Source organism: Parasteatoda tepidariorum, chromosome 1, assembly GCF_982258835.1.
Source record: "Parasteatoda tepidariorum strain Cologne lab strain chromosome 1, Ptep-v5.0, whole genome shotgun sequence".
Lineage (NCBI taxonomy): Eukaryota > Metazoa > Arthropoda > Arachnida > Araneae > Theridiidae > Parasteatoda > Parasteatoda tepidariorum.
The window spans coordinates 136,749,549-136,768,464 of NC_141755.1; the positions used below are offsets into that span (position 1 = coordinate 136,749,549).

The 18,916-nt window shown below is 28.8% G+C and overlaps 1 long non-coding RNA gene across 1 annotated transcript; it reads left to right on the forward strand.

Moving 5' to 3' along the window:
- The first annotated feature begins 3,728 nt into the window (after positions 1-3,728).
- Positions 3,729-15,932, forward strand: LOC147817061 (uncharacterized). Its single transcript, XR_015430087.1, has 4 exons — positions 3,729-5,576; positions 5,808-5,970; positions 6,850-9,727; positions 10,590-15,932. It is a non-coding gene; the product is annotated as an uncharacterized LOC147817061 (long non-coding RNA).
- The last annotated feature ends 2,984 nt before the right edge of the window (positions 15,933-18,916 follow it).

Sequence of the window (18,916 nt, forward strand, 5' to 3'; positions counted from 1 at the left end):
AATATAGCTGAGCAACGAAATACTCAGCTATTAAGGATTTTTAAAAAAAAATGATTTATTGCATGGTTTTCGATGGGCAGAACTATAAACAACAAATAGGGTGTACCAATACCGACACTTTTGGAGAGCATCCGACTACCTAAGCGTGAAGTCTAACACTTTAAGGCAGAACAGTTTAATGCGGACCCAATGCACACCCTCTGATCTTGCACAGACTGATCTAAGTGGTCATCCACTCGCACACTGACCCCCTGCCAGTGATGCTTGACTTCGATGATCTCCTGAGAATCGTGTCTTAACGATCAATCCTCTGCGGGATCCATCAGAGATGGAAAAATTCTTTCCGGTCGAGGAGGATTTAATGAAATTACATTTGCAGGTTTGATTGCTCAATTCAGGCTTAGAAACCTTTGTCTAGTACAGGGGTTGCCAAACTTTTTTGATCATCGACCCCTACATAATTTTTCGAAATCTCCATCGACCCCCCATAAAAGTAATTTTCTGTTAATTAAAATAAAACTCTATTAGATACTGTGTTTGTACATTTATTTTATGATTTTGAATATTTATTAAAGTAATAGTACATAGTGTAACAATAGTTTTATGAAAAATATATTAATGTTGAAATATAAATACCTTAATATTTATGAAATAATAAGTAATTATAAGTAAGTAGAAATAATAAGTAAAGTAACTACGGATTTATTGCTTCTTAATCAATGACATGGGTGTGCCTGGTGTTTTTTTTTTTTTTTTTTTTTTTTGCAAGGTTCGTTTTATTGGGTTCAAAATTGGTCAATTTTAATCTTAAATCCCCTCGAAATTCCACATTTAATTTATTTCTGTTCTTAGATGAGATTGAATTTACGTGACTGAAACCGGCTTCAACCATATAGGAACTTGGAAATGCTATCATAAATGGCTGAGCTAAGTCGTAAAGTCTTACATATTTTTGCATTATGTTTATATTTGTTTAAAATTTGCTTAGTGTTAAATTTTTAAAAAGCGTATTTGCTTCAAATCTCCATAATAATTCAGCAAGCTCATCTTGCAGGTTGATGTCCACGTTTTCAATTCGAGCAGAGAATGGCACAATAATCCAATCAGGGACGTCAATGTTTTCCAAATCAACAAAACGCAGTTTAAAATCGTCGTTCAATGTTTGAAGATTACCAGTATATATTTTCAAGTCTTTTATTTCTAATTGTCACATATCTGAAAAATACTGATAATCCTTCGACCAATCGGCCCTTTCGGTTCGGATCGACCCCCAATCGACCCCCGCTTATGTTAAATAGACCCCTGGGGGTCTATATAGACCACTTTGGCGACCTCTGGTCTAGTAGGACATATAGAACATTTTAAAGGACATCACATCCTGGGTTACGGCGGGATTCGAATCAGCCACCTCAAGGAGGCTGCAAAAGAAAAGTTTTTGTGACAAAAATGAGCAAACTAATGCGATCCCAAGTACCCAACCTCTTATATAAAAGTCGCTCAATCTTTTGTAAATAGTGTAAATATTTTTTTCGATATCTTCAATTTGTTCCCTTTTATGTATCAACTTGCGATTTATCTTTAGGTATAACCCAAACTTGATTGTCAATTGTTCATTCTGAGATTTAACTTAATGTTAACTCCCTTCCATTTCTTCAATTTAGATGAAAGAGCAGATATCCGTTCCTGGATAGTTACTCTGAGAAACTTGATCAGTTGGTTTGTAGTTCTTGACCCACGCATTTAAGATTGTGCCAAGTCAAAATTGTGGTACTGAACTTCTGTTGGTTATTCAATATTAGTAGGTAAGTTTGCTTTCGTTCTTATATATTCAGCCATATTTTTGTATGATGTGATTATAAAATAAAAAGTTTATATTTGAATCTTTAGCTTCGTGGCCGTTGAATGTCTTGTTAACTTTAAAATAAATAATTTAATTTCAAATGAAAAGTTTCCCGAAATTTTTAAGTCTCACGAACTGGGATTTTGATAAGTTAATTTAAATAATTTTAATCCATTTCTTGTAAGCTACTTTTGGACTTTCATCAAAACACTAAATTTCTTTAAAATAATTACACTTTAAATACAGTGATATAACTTGTCTATTGCTGCAGTTTAAGTATATTATCAAGTGATAGTTCTATTTAAATTTTATATTACTTATTTTTTGAAAAATAGTGGAAAAGTATTCTTAAATTTCTAGATGATTGAAGCATCTAGAGGCTATTTAAAAAAAATTTAATGTAATATTCGTTTGGTTAACCTTTTCTAGTGTATTGTAACCTTTTCTGGCGTATGGTAACACTATTTTCAAAACAAATTTTTCAAACCGTTTTTAATGTAAAAATTGCTTTTAAGCGTTAAGAAACCACTACTCCTAACGCAATAAATAACTAAAATATCTCCGTGACGTCCGTTTGGTCGAGTGATTGATCTAACTAGCAGCCTGGATAATGATAATTTCACAGTTTGGAAGGAACTTGCTGCCTGGATATTGTTGAACGGAGAATTTGCTAGTATGGAAGGGACTATCAACATTTTTTTGATTACCAGAAGTAACGAGAAGTGAATTCTGTCTTTAAAGACATCGCATCATTGTGTGTGTGTATGTCAGCTGTATCATATTCTGTGAAATATTTGTTTAGTAAAATTCATTAGGCGCAAACTCTATTTCTGGCTTTTAAGTGAAGATTAAATATTGTTTGACTCTTTAAATTAATATTTGCCTAAAATTAGTATATGAAACATTTTCTATAATTGGAGTTAAATAAGTTTTGAAATACCACAACTTAAAGGTAAAAACTTAACTTTATACCGAAATGAGTGATTATTGGGGAGGGGGGGGGGATATTTCACACTAATCTTACATCTATTATAATCAGTTTTCATTGGATGATAACAGCAGGGCATGAGACAGCAAATGTTATCTTGTCTCCTGGTTAGAAATTTCCATGCTAATTAACTTCTCTATTCTTAGACACTCAGCACTAGAAATTTTGGGACTTTTAAATACGCAATTTACCAGTTAAATGCGAAATTTAATTTTTGAAGACGTGTAATTTAAAGTTAAATTATGTAGCATGATAAATGGTCTTTTTACAAACTTTACGAAAGGCAAGGAGGAATTAAATTTTCAGTAAATTAATAATAAACATCTAAACAGATACTGCAATTAGCATTCTAAATTGCCAAAAATAAGATGCAAGAACAATACGAAGTGGAAGAGTTTTCTGGCAGAATGCTTCGTATTTTTGTATTCAATTAAAGAAATCTTTATCTCGGCTTCTTAAACTTTTATGCAAATTAAAACGTCAAATAAGTCTCTAATTTAATATTAGTTTCTGGCCATGAGACCTTTACCTCCTCGCAGTCCAAAATTCCTATTGGTAATATAGAACATACACCAAATGTATTTTATTTAATTTTAAAGCCTTGATAGTCAACGGTAGTTTTTTTTATTTTTACAAGAGTTCACGCGCACTGCAATAGATTTGATACGATAATACAAGCCAGATCTCATTAGTTGACCTTAACACTAAACATGCGCTAACTAGAACCGGTCAAAAGTTCGTTTAATATGTTGGTATATTGTTAACCGGTTGACAAAATTCCTTAGAAGAAACTTCAGGTGTTCTAGGAAGTTTATCAAATGATTTTAAAATGTTCGTGTTTCTGAAACCATGACAGCCCAGATTAAAATTTTGTCTGATTATCAAAGCTTTCTGAGCTTTCAAATTAAACATATTCATTGTAATTCTATATTTGCGTGTTTTTAAAGAGATTCAACTTTTTAAGATAAAGGGGAGAAATTCTGAAAACTAATTTCTAAATTTTTGTCTGGTTCCATTTTTATAAACTTTTCGTCTTACGTTTTGCCAAACTTCTAAAATATTCAATATAGTTAAATAATTTTTGGATCAATTTATAAAATTGTGTAAGATATGAACATTTAAAATAGTTCTATACTGATAAACAAAATTGAATGGAAAAACAGATGTTCTTAATATTGTAGTGAATGTTATTAAATAAGGAATTAAATTTAAAATTAAATTCTGACTTTTCGTTTCAAACAATTTTCTAGATTTTTCTAGGCAAATTTTGGTATTTCTACAGAGGAATAAAACAGATTAAAAATCCGTCCAGTTTTTGTATACTTTTTTGAATACTGAAGTTCCGAAAACTTTTCACTGTAGAAAATTTTAAACCTGTGCATTTCAATATTAATTTGAAATTGCAAACAGTTCACATATTTTTCTTAATAAATGACTCATAAATGAGTGTATGTTGAATCGTATTTTGAATACGATTCAGCATACGTATACCCGTAAGTATTTTGATTATTTGATACGATCAAAAATGACAAACTATTACTACTATATTGCTCATAACAGAAGTGGCTTATAAGACATTTGTCAGATTTAAGAACAGATAGTAAGCATCAGGATATCAGAAAGACAGCAGGTTAAACGATGGGACTTGAACCCGCTATCTCTACGCGACAGAGCCAGCTCGGTCGAGCGATTCAGTTGAAGAGGATGTATATACTTCTCGCTTTTATCCTCTGTATCTTGAGAAAGATGAGCTGAAATTATAGAATTATCGTGAAAATAGCTGAACAAAGAAAATTCAGCAAATAAAGGATTAAAAAAAAAGTGATTTATAGCCTTGTTTTCAATGAGCAGTGCCGCAAGCAATACATAAAGTGTGCCGGTACCAACACGAAATGTGATGTTCTCCGAAGGTAAGGTACTTACTAGATAAAAATACCATCAGAGATAAGTAGGTAAGTGGGTATTTTGTTTACGTCACACTAGACAGTCTGGGAAACATCCCGGAAGATTATCCGAAGACATGCCATCACAATTTTGATCTTCTGCAGAGGGGATTGTTCCCCTGTTTTGGTAGCTCGACGACCTACGTCCGAAGTCCAGCATTTTACGATATAGTTTAATGAGAATCAATACCGCACACCCCCGGACCTTGCTTTCTTTAACTCGCCTCCTTTATTTTCCCCTTTTACTTTAATTTTACCTTCTTTAATGTGTGTTTTTATTACTTGTAATTTTGTTATTACCTAATAATGGCAAAGTGCCATTTTTTTTTTCTTATCTCATGAACTCGATTTTGCTCCCAAAACTTTATTTTTGTCATGTATATCTCTTAGTCTAATTTCAGGATGAATGGGAAAAGGGCCGTAAGGTCTCAGACACTCAGTTCCGTTACAACGAACCAACGAACGAGCCCTCGGACCTTGCTCAGCCAGACTGATCCAAGTGGTCACCCACCCGCACACTGACCGTAGCTTAGATGGTGATGTTTGACTTCGGTGATCTGCTGGGAATCTTGTCTTAAAGATCAGTCCACTGCGGAACCCATCACAGATGAAAAAAATCCTTTGCGGTCATGGAGGCTGCAAAAGAAGCAAAAATTGATTTTGTGACAAAAACAGACGGATGCGATCCCAAGAGTCCGCCCTCTCTTATAAAAAGAACAACACTCGCTCGTGGTCGATCCACGCATTAAATACGCCACTGACTCAAATTTGTACGACACTTTTTCTGTTTGATCAATGTTTACAGGTAAGTTTACTTTTCTTTTTATGTTTCATTCATTTTTGCGTGAATTGATTTTTAAATAAAAAAAAGTTGTTCCACGAGTCTCTACAGCTTCGTAACTTTAAACAAATTTAATTTCAAATGAAACAAGTTTTATTCAATTTTTTAAATTTCGTGAACTAGGATTTCGATAAATTAATTTATGAATGTATGAAATTTGCCATTTTGATTTTATTCTATTAAATTTTTGGTTAGATTATTTAGTACTAAGGCTTAATGCTAGTTCCAAATGTCTCACTTGGAAGGAACTAGCAGCCAGACTATTGTTGAACGGAGAATTTGGAAGGAACTATCAACCTTTTCTTGATTAACAGGCGTAACCAGAAATGAATTCTGATTGTAAGGTCATCGCATCAAGGTGTGTATGTTATCTGTATTATATTCCGTAAAACAATTTTTAGTAAAATTCTTTAGGCGCAAACTCTATTTCTGGCTGTAAATTTCTAGTAAATTTCATTACTCTGCAAATTGAATATTTACAGTATGTTTTTCATGAAATAAATCATTTAACGAAGGATTTTGAAAAATTTTTTTTAATCATTCTTAAATTTTATCTGCCAAGAGCTTTTTATCTAATTTCCTATCCAAAAAATACTTTAGTAAAAGATTTCGTGTGTTTTAATTATAAAATATATATTAGAAATTATGTAACTACGTAGTTTTTGAATTTATTTTGATAAATAAAATTATTTTTGGTAGTTTTTATTAAATTTAAGACAGCTATTGCTTTTTGTTTTTTCTGTTATTTACAGAAACTAGACTTCTAAAGTTGTTATAAAGAAAGTTAACCAAAATCTGGTCAAACGAATTTTTTAAAAATTCGGTTTGACTATGTCGTCTGAATTTCGAGTTTGTGTTAATACTTTAAAGAATTTAAAATTACTATTATGTATACTATTTATTAAATCTAGTTACGTCTCAAATTTGAACTTATAAGCTTTTATTGATTGTAAATATTGGATTTTTTCAGTAATACCTTGGAGAGTTCTAAGTAAATATTAATTGTTGAAATTTAATTGCATTTCATGTCGGTTAGAGTATTTCTTAAAAGGAAAATTTTTAAGTCCCATCAAATTTAGTGAAAAGTTGTTTAAGAAGCCATTAGTTTTATTTTCAAGATTTATTTCAAGAAAGTTTGCGTCAGGTTTAAGGTGTTATTCAGGTAAAATTTAAGTTTTCAGTGAAATTTCTTTTTTTTTAACACAAATCCTGAAATTGACAATTTGTTTTCTTTCAGATTTATACATCACTTTTACTGGAACCTTCACCTATGGTTTTTTGCAAGAAACTGAGCCTCTAGTGCAGCAAGTTGAACCAGGACTCTATACAGGTCATGAGCTCTTTATATTTTGTAGGATTGTTTTAATTTGTACACTTCATATTAATTGCCTACACATTGTATTAGACTGATCCAGATATTTAAGTTCTTTAATGTTACTTTCCTTTTTTAAGTCTTTCCTTACTCGAATTTTTAACTCTAAGTAAGATGTTGAACGTTTTATGTAGTCATCAAGAAAATTGTAAGATTTTAACTCTTAGATATTTTACTGTCTATTTCAAGTTATCATTCAGATTAGTCTGATTGGAAACATTGGGCGATCACTTAGTCTTTGGAAATTCTTACCTAACTGTTAATTTTGCCCAACTTATCTAAATTTAGATTGACTCAATAATTAGAAGCAACTAGTATTCTTATTGTAAGAAAGTGTTTAAAATTCAACTCTTTCAAACTAAACACATTCGTTGTAACTCTTTATTCGCGTGTTTTTAAAGAGATTCAACTTTAAGATAAAAGGGAGAAATTCTTAAAACTAATTTCTAAATTTTTGCCTGGTTCCATTTTATAAACTTTTTGTATTACGTTTGTGCAAAACGTATACAAAATTCAGTACAGTTAAGAAATATTTGAAGTTGTGTAAGATATAAGAATTTAAAGTAGTTCTTTACTGATAAACAAAATTGAACGGAAAACAAATTTTCTTAATGTAGTGAATGTTATTTAATAACTAACGAAATTTAAGATTGTAATCTGACTTATCGTTTCAAACAATTTTCTAAGAATAAAATCTGGAATAAAACTGGTTAAAATCTCTCTTGAGAATTGTATTTAATAATTCGCAAGTATCTGATTTTGAGTATTTCAAACTAAGCTCTTAAAATCACATCGTTTGATACGAAATTTATGGAAAAAATCTCTAAACAGTTATATGGCATTGATAAAACATACAATTTGTTTACTTTCATGTTAAACTTGATTTTTAGTTATGAAAAATAAATGGACTTTGTTAATTTAGCTGTAAACCATTTTTTTAAGTCCCTCCTAGCGCAGAAGGGATGGAGACTATACGAATGGAGAAACCTAAAAACGATTTTTGCTTCAAACTTAATTAGATAATTAAACATTTTTAATAGTCTATATTTGCATTAAAATAAGTTAATAAAAGCAATTCTAATATAAGCACTTAACGGTTCTTCGTGTTTTGATTGAGCTTAAATCCAATGATTTTATAGTGTTGTGGTGTAATTGCAGTTGAAAGTAAAATTTAATAAAGCAAATTGCCAACAAAATGCGCACTTGGCTCAGGAATTTTAAACGTAATTTTAAACTAAAATAAATAAAAGAATTATTTTAGCAAGTAGCTAATTTTGTCAAGGTAGTGCGCTATTGAGTCTACTCAAAGTACTTAACGTAAATTGAAGATAAATTTTAAGTCTATGACAAATTTATGAGTTTTAATGATACTTATTCGCTGCTGGAGTAGCAAAATAATGACTAACTGTTCAGTTCAAACAGAATAATGACTAACTATTCAGTCATCACGTAACACACCTTAACATTAACCATAACACTAATTCGCTGCTTCAGTGGTAGAATAAGTATGAGAGTAAACTCCTTTTTTGAATAAAAGTAAAATTGGGATTGGGCTCAATAGAAACTGTGTTGAAAAGTTAGTAAATTAACCGGGCAATTTTATTTAAAAAAAATCTGAATGACAAAATTTTTGTAGTAATTTTGTTACAAAAGTCACAGTGAGTTCTTCAAAGTAAAAGCTAATTTACTAATGTCTATGAAAAGGATCTTTTAGTTGCAATTGTCGTAAATTGAAAATAACTTAAAAATTGCGTTTATTACATTTGAGAGCACTTATAACAAACTTCATTCAAACCGTAAGCCTAAGATCCATTTTAGACAAAATCAGATTGGCATTTAGTTCTAGCCCTACTTTAATGTTAAAAACGAAACTAGTAGAAAATTAAGTTTAATGAAATTTTATGTGTAGAGGAATTATTTTTTTTATATTTGAAAAACTACTTTGAAAACATTTTTTATATTTACTTTCTATTTAATCTCTTGTATTTCAATGTCTTGTATATGCTTGAAACATTTTAAAACTTTAGTGATGCAAAAGTTGCTCAATTAACGTATCGCCTTGCGTTTGTAATCCTGCACATCTCATAATACGAGCTTTTGTGCCATACAAAACTATTTGTAACTAAAGGAAAGACCCAGCGCATATGCAAAATATTTTTAATTCAAAAAATTAAATAAAATTCGATCATAAACATTAAAAGTTTATACAATTTCCAGTTTAAGAAATTTTAACTAGAGTAGGCGAACTTTCTTATAAAATCAAAAGCATTAAAGTGAAATATCGCGAACATTTACATTTTCAGAAATCATTAGTTCAGCAAATTAAATTAAACATATTAAAACTAATGTAGAGTAAACCTGTGTATCTGAAGTGTTTTATAGTTATAATAGGTCAGCAGTGCTATTTTGTGAGAGGTCAGACTCTAAAGAACATAATACAATAATTCATAGCTTGATTTACAAAATTAAGAGTTCAAGTTTTAAGGGAAAAGATAAGGGTTTAATTTTTTGCTTTATTACTTTTAAACACTAATTTCGGCAGAGACAGTTTAGAGATTTTTAAATTTCAATCTTAAGCTATTGAGTCTTTTCTAATCTTTTTCAGAAGAGCTTTTTAACCTATCCTTCGAAACCAGACTATAGCTGAACGGAGAATCTCACAGGATGAAAGGGGCTATCAACCGTTTCTTGATTAACAGACTCAAGCAGGAATGAATTCTGACTTTAAGGACATCGCATCAAGGTGTGTATGTTATCTGTATATTCTGTGGAAGATTTGTTTAGTAAAGTTCTTGAGGGGCAAACTCTATTTCTGGCTGTGAATTTTTAAGCAAATTGAATATTTACAGCATGTTTTTTTTCTGTCATAAAATAAATCATTGAACGAAAGAATTTCGGGCAAGCTTTTTATCTTATTTTATATTTGAAAAAACTTGAATAAAAGATTTTTCTATATTATAATTCTAAAATATATATACTTGAAATTATGTAATAAATCTACGTAGTTTTTGAATTATTTTGATAAATTAAACAGCGACAGTGTTAAGACAAATCTTCAAATAAAATTACCTTTAATAGTTATTAAATTTAAGACACTAATCTAAATTTAAAAGTTGAAGTTAAATTTCAGTAAATAACAAAGAGAACTTCAAAATTTTTTTAAAGAAAGTTAAATAAAATCTGGCTGAAGACACAAGTATATATAAGTACCATTGTATATATAAAACCATGATACCCCAGATTCAAATACTATATATTAATCTAGTTAGGTCTCAAACTTAAACTGTTGAACTTTTATTAACTGTAAATACTGGTTTTTCTAAGTAGTACCTTGGAGAGTTCAGAGTAAATAGTAATTATTGTACTTTAATTGCATTTCGTGTGTGTTTAATTTTGTCTTTCTTACAATGACATAAATTTAAGTCTCATCAATTTTAGTGACCGGTTGTTTAAGAAGCTTTAAGTTTTATTTTTAAGATTCATTTCGTAAAAGAGTACACGTCAGGTTTAAACTGTTGTTCAGCTAATATATAAGTAATTTTTAAAAGAAATTTCTATTTGTGTTTATCTCAAATCATGAAATTGACAATTTGTTTCCTTTTTAGAATTAGCCACTTCTATTGGAATCTTCACCTATGCTTTACTTCGTGAAACTGAGCCTCTGATGCAAAGAGAAAAATCTTCTACTAGAATCTGCACAAAATGGTTTACTACATGAAAATGAGTAGCAGATGTAACGAGTTGAATAAGGACTCTATACAGGTCAAGAACTCTTTTTAATTTTGTGGGATTGTTTTAGTTTGTTCAATTCACATTAATTGCCTACACATTGTACTAGACTGATACAGATATTTAAGATCTTTTACTCCTTTTTTTTTAATGAATAATCATGAGAATTTTTTTTAAAACATTTGGATGTAATTAAAAACATTTACTTTAAATTTTGGCTGTAATATTCCTATATTATGAATGCCAAAGAGCAGATTTTTATGAATTTTAATTTTCTATTGATTCTTTAAACCTTCAAGGCGAACTCTTTAATATGTACAACATTAAAATAAATATTGGTTAAAGCAAATACTGTTCGATGCGAAAATAATTTTAACAAAAATATCGGTCATGTAGATATAATCTCCAGATTCGTTGATTTCCTTACCACCGAATATCGAAACTAGTGAAAAATTCCTTCCTTAGCCAAAATTTCAATTCTAATTAAGATGTTGTGGGATCCTTTTATGTAGTTATCAGGAAAATAGTAAGATTTTAACTCTTAGATATTTTACTGTCTATTTCAAGTTATCATTCAGACTAGTATGATTGGAAACATCGGGCGATCATTTAGTCTTTGGAAAGTCTTACCTAAGCGTTAATTTTGCCCAACTTATCTGAATTTAGATTGACTCAATAATTAGAAGCAACTAGCATTTCTATTGTGTAAAAGTATTTTTTTAAAATTCAGTGCTTTCAAACTAAATGCACTGAATGCAACTTTTTATTAGCGTGTTTTTAAAAGCTATTCCAATTCAAGATAAAAGTGTGCGATTCTAAAAAAATTCAAAGAATAATTAAATATAAAGTTTCGAGCAATTTTATAAGTATTTTTGGTTGTAAGATTTTGGTATTTTTCTCGATGCACAAAACAGACTAAGAATACCTTTAAAGTTCTACTTAATTCAGAACTATCTGATTTTGTGTATATCAGAAACTGAACTTAAAACCACATCGTTAGATACAAAATTTATAGAACTACAAAAGGGCATTGATAAAAATAAAATTTGTTTACTTTCAAATTGGACTATATTTTTTGTCATTAAAAAGAAATGGATTTAACTAATTTTTTCCAATTAAGTTAATTTCTCGCCTTGTAATGTAAAAACCTAAATACAGTTTTAAATTTAATTATAAAATGAAGCATTTTTAATAGTCTACATACTTACATTAAGATGAGTTAAAAAAATTCTAAAATAAATACTTCTAAGCAATTAGTCTTTGATTTAGCTTAAATCCAAGGATTTTATAGTATTGTGGTGTAATTGCAGTTTAAAGTGAAAATTAATAAGACAAGTTACCAACAAAATTCGTTCTTGTCTCTGTTATTTTAAACCAAAATAATAAGTTTATTTTAGCAAGTAGCTAATTTTGTAGAGGTAATACGCTATTCAGTCCAGTCAAATTACTCATGGTAAATTAAAGATAAATTGCATTTTGTCTATGACAAATTTATGACTTTTAATGATGCTTATTCGCTGCTGAAGTAGCAAAATAATGACTAACTGTTCAATAATCACGTAACATATCTTAACATTAACCATAACACTAATTCGCTGCTTCAGTAGTAGAATAAGTATAAGAGTACAACAGTGTACTTTTGAGTAAAATTATAATTGGAATTGGACTGAATAGTAACTGCCTTAAAAATTGGTAATTCAACTGGAAATTTTATGTTTAATAAAAATCACACTTTTAATTACTAAAGTTTTATAGAAATTTTGCTTCAAAGGTCACTTCAAAGTAAAAACTAATTTTCGAACGGCTGAAAAGAGGATCTTTTAGCCTCAATTCTCATAAACTTGAAATAACTTAAAAACTGCGCTTATTACATTTGAGATTACTTATAACAAACTTCATTCAAACAGCAAGTTTAAATCCATTTCACCGAGAAAACAAATTTGGCATATAATTCTAGTCCTACATGATTTTCTTCTAGTTTTGTTTTGGACATTAAAGTTATCAAATTTTATGTGTGGAAGAAACTTGTTATGTTTGAAAATTTTATTTAAATAGAAAATAAATATAAAGAGTTGTTTCAATGTCTTGTCTTGCATTTCAATGTTTTATATTTGTCTGGAATTAAAATTTAAAACTAAACTATTGTAAAAGTTGCTGAATTAACGTATCGCCTTGCGTTTGGAGTCCCGCACATCTCAAAAGAGCTTTGGTGCTACTCAAAACTATTTGTAACAAAAATAAAAACCAAGTGGAAATGCGAAATATTTTTAATTCAAAACATAAGTAGAATTCGATCATAATCATTCAAAGCTTGTACAATTTCCAGTTCAAGCTTTTTAATTTTATAAGAAGGTTTGCCTACTCTGGTTAAAATTTCCTAAAGTAAAATATCGTGAACATATAAATCTTAAGAAATTATTAGTTCAGCAAATTAAATTCTTAAACATATTAAAACCAATCTCTAGTGGAAATCTGTATGCCTTAATTGTTTTATAGCTATAATTCTCAGACAGTTGCTATTTTTTAAACGGTACGACTCTCAAGTACATAATACAATGATTGAGGTAATTGAAAATTAAGAATAAGTTTTAAGTAGCGTTGCAGGAAAAATAAAGCTTTATCCTTTTACTCTGAAATAACTTTTAAACATGAACTTGGGCAGAGACAGTTTAAAGACTTTTTTAAATTTTTTTCTTTAAGCAATTGAGTCTTTTTTTTTAATATAGATGAACTTTAACCTGTCCGAAGCAAGAAAATGATCAGCCCGATGTACTATGATAAATGTTTAGTAATTATACTTTCTTTGAGAAATTAAGCTCTGTTTGAGTAATTTAAGTGTTTGCGCCCCATAAATCTGCGATCTATCGAAAACTCGATATAGGGACATAGTTTTACAACACAGGTAAACTAGTGTGAAACGAAAAATTCCGAGACCGCTCGACAAGCTTGGAGTTCGAATTGGTACCGGTAGACGGCCGTTCTGCTCCCTCTTCGAGCTCTACACTCGTTCAGCAGTTTCGAAGCTTTTTGATTTCCTTGTGTACGCTGCAGCAGTAAAACAGTGTCCCTGCAGTAAGGGCCGGGGTGGCTTTTGGAGTTCTGGGGGTCCTGGACTGCGATGCTACATCGCATGTTCGTGACCTGAAGTCTCCGAGGAACTCTAGCACTTACTGCCGAATAGCCTAGAAGCTGTTAAAAGTAACTTTTGGAATAGAGCGTTCATCAAATTTTAAAGGGCTGGGTAGTAAGGTCCTGGACTGCAATTTTACATTGCAAGTTCGTGCCCTGAAAATCTCCGGCACTTTAAAATTGCTTAGTAGAACTAGACCACTCGTAGAACTTTAGATTACGATAGTATGCAATCGTTTAAAAATCTCAACAAAAAGTGATCTAAGCCTTGTGTGGATGAGGGTTGTATTTGACGAATGCTCTTAAAATTAGCGAAAATGTAGTATCGCTCTAAATTTAATTTTTAATTGTAGAACCTTAGGCTTGCAATAAATTTAAAGAAGAAAATTTTTTACAAAATCTTAAAATGAAGGTCTAATTTGCTAAACCTCAAAATATATAAACTACTTAATTGAACTTTTATAATTGCCATTTTTTAAACAATTATGACTGTGCAGATAAGTTTTGAATCCGACTGTTATTAATGTTATGTGGTGAAAAAGTTAATAATAAAAGCAAACTTCTAACTTGCCTTAAGGTAAAACTAATCCAAAGTTCGACTGATTTGACAGTATTTGCATTGAATAGTTTTCTAAAGTTTCAATTCTAAGAGGTAAAGTATTTTAAATAAACGAAGGGCAATTTTTAAATTTAATAAATTTTAAACCAATCTTTCTACGCCTAAATTTAGATGAAATGTTTTTAATGCATGGAACGTTTGCCGTCAAAAAAAATGAAATAAAATACTGTAACGTACAATTGACCAGTGATTTTAAAATTTCTTTTTCATTTTAAACTTAATTTTAGTGTTGAAATTGCGTTTTCCTAAATCTAAAATGTTTGTTCTTAAATATCTTGTATCAGCCAGATTAACATGAATGAAACTGTTCTGAAATTTTAATGTTAAAAGAATACTGACACAGTATGTATTTAATAACAAATGTATCTTATTTCTTTATATTACGATGGAGTATGAAATTTAAACTTTAATGTTTTGTGTCAACGTTGCTATATTGATGTATGTGGATTGTAACGAGCCGTGAATGTTAGTTTAAGACCCTTTTGTGTACTCATTTCGCCACTAAAAATGCTCTTAGTATAAATTTATTTTTTAAAAGAATACTGGCTTATACTTTTAGTTTATTTAGTAGTAAATCAAAGATCGCTGAAGAAGTATAAATATTTTTTAAAATTCTCTAAGATACATGAAATGATTTGTCGAAATAAAAATTTTCTAAATAAATTAATCAGTTCTTCGTCTTAAAGCTTAAAGAGTTTTGTTCCCTGGATTTCTCAATTTACTGATATATTTTAATTATAAATATGATTTGTAAGGCAATGCAGTTTTATTTATTCGGTAATAGTTTTCTACATTTAAAAACACCTTTTAATGGTAATAGGAAAACTAGTTTAAAAATTATACTAACAATGTACCCTGTTGATTTCATATTTTTATAAATAAATACTTATTTCTGTTTAAAATTGATACAAAACTTTTAAATTTTTATTGTAGCTTATGCTTGAAATTGAATTTCACCCATTTTTAAAATGACAATTTGGATCCATTGAAGAAACCTATTCTCCAAAATGATTCATTCTATTTTGGCTTTCATAAAAATGAGATTATGTAAAAATTCAGATCTGTGGAATAAAATTTTAAACTTCATTGCTAAAATCTTAAATTTTTTAAAATAACCGAAAAATAACTTTCATAAATATTAAGTTGCGTTACTTAAATATATTACATTCAAATGTTTATACTTAAAAAATGTGTAAATTTTTATTACAATAATTTTAGAAATGATCACTAGATTAACACTACCCCCTTTGTTAATATAATTATCTATTAATAAATCTCCAGCTGAAGAGTAAAAAAATAGTAATAATAATATGTTTAAAATTTTTCCCTAAACAAATTTAGTGGCGAATGTTTTTAGTATTTTGCATTGAATAATTTTGTAATGAATGAACTATTGTTTGAGTCTTAAGAAATGCTATTTGTAAAAGTGTGTTCTTTGTCTTGAACAGAAATAAAACTTGTGTTTAGTTTATTTTTTGGTCTTTTTATTAACAAATTTGATAGCTTATAAGAGTCGAACATCAGAGTACAAAACGTTCTTAGATTGTCAGCATATCGGTTTCCGTCCATTATATTGTAGAACAGTTAATCACTTTAAATGCACTGTGTTTTTTACGTTGCAATTTTATTTAATTCAAATGTGGAGATTCAACAATTTTTTTTTGACAGCAAAATCTATTTTTTGATAAATATTTATTTTAAACGTTATAAATGCAAGCAACAGATGTTGGAAACTTTCCTTTTGTAAAATGCTAATAAACTTAGAAAATTTTAAACTATTGAATCTTTAACTATTGAATGAAATTTTTTTTTCACTATTTTTGACTTTTATTACTTTTAAAACTATCGAAAAAAATTTGGAATTTTAAACTATAACTACTTGAAAATTTTAAGTTATAAATACAAGCAACATATGTTAGATTTTTCACTTTCGATTTAATTTTTCTGGTTTTTGAAAATTTGACTCGTTAAGACTAGAAAATTTTTGAAATTTTACGAAACTGAATTTAGAATTCTGGGTCATACTTCCAAAGGCCATTTTTCTTAAAATGCAACATGTTTTTTTTTTTGTAGTTCAACTTCAAATTAAGCATAATTTTTGGAATTAAGGAATAGTTTAATATATGCTAAATTAAATCAAGCAGCCTTAGCGGTAGAGTTTTGAAGAATAACTTTTAATGATTTCTACCTTTATAGATTTATAGTCTTGTTTGAACGTTAAATCTTATTAAATTTATAGACAATATTTTAAATTTTTAAAGAATATGAAAATAGTATTAAAAATATTAAATGGAAATTATTTCTTGCGATTTCGTTTTATAGTATCTGATTTCTTTTAACTTATAAAAACATTGAATTTTAAATTTTCCGGTAGAATTTACTGTTTTATTTTGAATAATATTTGTAATATTTATATTTCTTGATTCTAATACAAAGTGCGTGTGTCACCAGCTCTCGTATTCTAATTTTTAGATAAAATGCAAATACTTTTTTGAATTGTTATGTTGAATGCATAATATTAAATAGTTATTAAGAAAATATCATTTACTTCATGACATATTCTATTAATCTTAGTGTTTTAAGAACGGGTTTATTAAATTTGTTTAACCTGCTGAAATACGCTTAATCTCGAAGAAAAATTAAAAAATTGCGGGGTTTTTCGAAAATCTGTAAATCTGCTTAGTATTTAATGAGATTTATCTTTAGTTATAATCGCAGTAAATTTAATACATGAAATCGTATGAATTTTTTAAAACCTTCAATAGGTGTTAATTACTGATGTCTATCGTGAATTTAAATATGTAATTTCCTTCGAAAAGTTCAATAAGGAATTGTTTACATGCCGTATTTCTTTTTATTAGTTTGACATTTACTTCTAGTTATTAAAACATAACTAAGGGGGTTTAGGTACCTTATTACTTTCGAAAGTCTAATAAATACAAAATCGATAGGCTTTGAAATTGGTTAGTTTAATTTAGGAAATTTATTTAATAAAACTGCTTTTTAAAAAATAAAACATTAATACTATATCTATACACGTTTAAGCCAAATTTAAATATCGTTTGCTAATGATTTTATTTGACTTGATGTAATATTCTTTAGATCTCGAAATTTGGTAATGAAGTTTTTCAAAACAACTCAATTAAAAGAAATAGTTAGACAGCGCTATCGAAAATATTTTGAATATAAACTAATAAAAGTATCGAGAGTTTCAGGCAGCAATTAGAACTTCTATATAAAATAGTATTAATTAAAGCTCCCAATAATTATGATGGAAATAAAATTGGACTTGCATTTCTTTAGAATTTATACCTGCTACCGCTTCTTGGACTAATCACTGAGGGAACAGGATCAGTTGAAAACCCATAAATAGCTGTGAAGAAAGTAAATTAGTAAAGCTCGCATGCTAATCTAGGAATTGCATCTGATTTAGTACTTTTCATGGTCAATGTTAGAAACATGGGTGATCTGTATATAGATGGCCCTTTTGAAAATCATTTTCTCCCCCAACTTTTCCAAACAAATTATATTTTTCACTCGAACAATTACATAACCATTTAAGTTCCAAACTGCTTTTTCTTTCTTTTTTTCACATTGTTCTAAAAGATTCGTTTCTGTTCGGAACGTTTTAATATCAAATTGTCACTTACTAAAAAAATTGTCGAAAAGTTAGTTGTTGAACAAAGGAAGTGAGAAATACCTTTTTGCGTTAAAATAATTGCAGTCTTTTATCGTTAACTCTCATTCTTTTAGTAGTTCTTGAAATAAAATTTTTTATAATTGAGCAAATTTTTTTCTAAAACTCTTCTAGAAAGTGAAACATATTTTTCCAAGATTTTTTCAAGACTCAGATATTATAAAGTTGGGAAAACTTAATTATTTTAAGAAAAATTCTAAAATTGCAGTTCTAAAATTGTTTAAAAATTCAATAATTATATTTATTGCACTGTGATTCAATAAAATATAAAGTTTAAAATGAAATGTAGTTATAAAAAGTAAAGAAAATTCAACTGATATCCAATTGATTAAATTGTTTTAATATTTTTAACTTATCAAAATAATCAAGGCCCTGAGAGACGATTGTTAATGAATTCCTCACGTATAACAATACTGGTATCATGTAATTGTGTTTAAAATTAAATATGTATAAATCATTAAAAGTTCCTTTAAAATTTTAAAGTAAACATTGTACAAGGACTCATTTTTTTAGAGATAACTATGATTGAGTAATTATAGATTCCTTTTTGAATTGAGGTACAATGGCATGAATCAAATCTGATAATATGTTTATACAAATGGCTCTTTTTCCGAATTTTTTCAGTTTTTTCCGCGATTTACAAAGTATGCTTTTTTTTAATATCAGAGAAAATATCTTATTACAAAAGTATGAAGGTATTATTAAAGGTTTTTAATTATGTTCGAGAAAGGAAAATGAAACTCACCCTATTCAACCAG